Raw genomic sequence first — 3,541 nt, forward strand, 5'->3', positions numbered from 1 at the left:
AAAGGGGTATACAGATGAATGTCCATTTTGTATCTGTGTATTCAAAGTGGTTGGGATAGATATATAGTTACATTCTCTTAATGAATAGAATGATTTGTCCTAACGGTATTTGTAAATAGGATATCATGTCCGCATTTTGTACAGCAATTAACTACTAGAAAGAATGTATGCAGTGTGTGAATTATTGAAACTGTCCAGGGCTGGTGAGATGGCGCAGTGGTCTAAAGCGCCTACTTAGAACAAGCTAAGCTAAACAAAGCACAGGGACCACGGTTCAATCCCCAGCACCACATGCCAGCCAGCCAGCCCCGACCCCTGGTGGGCTGAGCTGGCCACACACACACAAAATAAATAAATAAATATTTAAAAAAAAAGAAAGAAACTGTCCTACCAATTTGATTTGAAACTGTCTCTTTGCTATTTGTTTCTCAATAAAATTATGGAATAAAATAAAATAAAATCAATAGAGAGAAAGAAAAATGAGCAAAGATTATGAATAGGAATTTCACAAAAAGGACTTATGAATAGGCACATCACCCCCAAGGTACAGTATGGATAATGACTACATGGAAAGATGTTCTACCTAATAGAAAGGGATGAACAGAAACCCTAATTATTAAACCATGGAAACTTAGAGGGAACACAGAGAAACTCAGACCAAGGTGGGACGCAGCCAGGCATTCTAGTATACGCCTACGATCCTAACATGGAGGACTGCTGAGGCAAGAGGACTGCAAGTTCAAGTTCCATCTGAGCAACTTAGCAGAATCACTTCAAAATTTAAAAAACAGCCACAGAGGAAAGTGATTGATGATGGACAGTGTGCCTAAGGAGATCACATGGAGAGAAAACATTCTCTCAGGCTTTCACAGAGAGTAAATTGGTTAAGCAATGGCCAGGACTCATCCACATGGCTGACACTGACAAAGAATCTACAATCTGAGGTACAGGGTTTCAGGGTAAATCCTGAGGGGACTTGACTGACCTTGTCAGATACAGAAGTTACATTTCTTGTTATATACGTCTTGCTTTATCTTGGTCTTAACCATCCAGCAGAAAAGTATAAAAACGAGGTATAAAAAGCCATATTAATACGCTGAGCTGTAGAAGGTTCAAGTCAACAACTTCTGACATTGCCAGTCCTATGGATAACCCACTACTATCATGGACTACTAGACTATATTGGATTATTTTGCTGAATTCATGCACCTACAATATTTAAATGGCAATGGAATACCCATCTCTGACAAAACTTAAACAAAAAAAGGGATATAAATGAAGGACTATTTTGTATCTATATATACAAAATAGGATAGATATACAGCTACTTTCTCTTAATTCAATGAGAATAAAGATTTGTGTTAATAGTGTTTGGACAGGATATCATGTCTGCATCTTGTACTATAAATAACTACTATGAAGACAATAATATGCAATGTATTAATTACTGAAACTGTCCTTCTAACCTGTTTTGAAACTGTCTCATTGCTATATGTTTCTCAATAAAATTAAAAATAAAATTTAAAAAACAAAAACAGAAAGGAGATATAGCTCTGTGTGGAGGTCCTGGATTCAATCTCTAGTGCCAAAATAAAAATATGACATGTGAAAGAGTGGCATATAAAAGGTTGGTGTCATAGGTGGCAAAAGAATTTACTGAGGCCGGGGACATGGCTCAATAGAATAATTGCTTCCCTGGCAAGCACAAGGGCCTGAGTTCAATCTCTGATTCTTAAAAAAAAAAAAAAAAGAAAGAATTTACTAAAGGATTATGGACAATTAACAGTTTATCAATATACTGTAAGAGAGCAGCTGGTGAGTTCCAAAAAAGGGAGTATATCCCCAGGAAAAAAGGTAGGGATCTTTATATTTGATTTTAACATGAGGAATGGGTCTGGGAAGTTATCCTAGGAAAACTTCCATTAGGTCATAGTAGTCTTATTTTCCATTCACCTCAGATCTAGATACCCAGGTGTTGTCTGAAGACTGACTTTACGTCTTTGACAGGGTACGGTACCCTTAGTGTTGCTAACACATGTCCCCCACCCCACCCCAAGGTACAGTCTCTCTAGGTTAAATTAATAAATGTATAAAGATTAACTAAGGGTAGTGGCCAAAGGGGTGAGGATAAAGTATTTGTGTTTACACTTGAAAGTTGTATTGGGATAGGGAAGAAATATTATCCTTTAAGGTTTGTCAAGCGATCAGAACACCTAGCAATGTACATGTAGTTTGTGCATGGAAGCTTGCAAGGTGGGAGGTTAATGTTATACTACAGGCTCATCACTCAGCTGTAATGTGGTTGTTAAAGAAACAACGATAAAGTAATCATGATTCCCAGGGCTGGTGGGATGGCTCAGTGGTCTAAAGCACCTACTTAGAACAAGCTTAGCAAAGCACAGGGACCACGGTTCAATCCCCCAGCACCACATGCCAGCCAGCCCCGCCCCCTGGTGGGCTGAGCTGGCCACACACACACACACACACACAAATAAATAAATAAATAAAAATTTTAAAAAATAAATAAATAAAAATAAAGTAATCATGATTCCCTACAATAAATAAATAAAGTGAGGATGCAATAAAACAGGCTCTTCAAGCAGAAAACTGCAACGTGATTTAGCTGTGCCTAAGGGAAGAAGCTGCTGTCACCAGAATGAAGTGTTACTGGTGGGAGTCTACTCACGGGAAGCATAAGGTGGAGAGGAAGCCCTGTCGTCTGTCCTCAAGACTTGCATGCTCCCTCTAGTGTCTCTGGTTGGCAGAGCACAGCAGGAAACCAGGGGGCAAAGCAGAAAAAGGCTGAGACCTAGCTTCAGCAAGTTAAGCACAGAAGGAGTTTTGAAGTCAAGGGCCAAAGCTTACCTGCCACAGTCGATCCTGTTTGCCAAGCAGCATTTGTTTTTAAACTTCTACACCTCCCTGAAAGGCTTTTCTCATACAATATACTCCTATTTCTTCCTCAATAGGTGCAGTAAGCCCAGAAGTCCCTGTGTTCATCTTTGAGAGACAGGAATACCATCTATCTTTTGGATATAAAAATAACTCTACAAATTGGTTCACAGTTCCATCTGAATATTTTGTTACCTAGAAACTAATTTATAAACTTAATATTGCAAAAGGTTTTATTAGATTATAGGGAGGAGAAGGCTTCTGGCCAGAAGGGCATAGGTACACCCTCTTACTAGAACAACTGAAGGAACAAGGATGAGTCCATCTTACCCTCTGGAGAAAGAAAACTTTGCAAAGAGCAACAACTATGCGGAGTCCTGTTATCTTCTTGAGCTGAAAAGAAAGAGCTGAAGGTACTGTACAGGGAATGTAACATAGTTGGATGTGTAGAGAGGTATACAGAAAGACCGCCAGAGAGAAGTAAAGGTCTGCATTAAGGACTGATTAGTGCATGTGTGTGAGGAAACTAAGACACAAAAAGTACCACCTGAAGAAAAGGAGCCCTCCCCAGAACTCATATACGCTATGACTAGAGCTTGTTCCCAACAGCTAAGGTAGAAACCACAGAACTCAGGGGGATCAAAGAAAA

This window comes from Octodon degus, unplaced genomic scaffold, assembly GCF_000260255.1.
Source record: "Octodon degus isolate 3935 unplaced genomic scaffold, OctDeg1.0 scaffold00098, whole genome shotgun sequence".
Taxonomy (NCBI): domain Eukaryota; kingdom Metazoa; phylum Chordata; class Mammalia; order Rodentia; family Octodontidae; genus Octodon; species Octodon degus.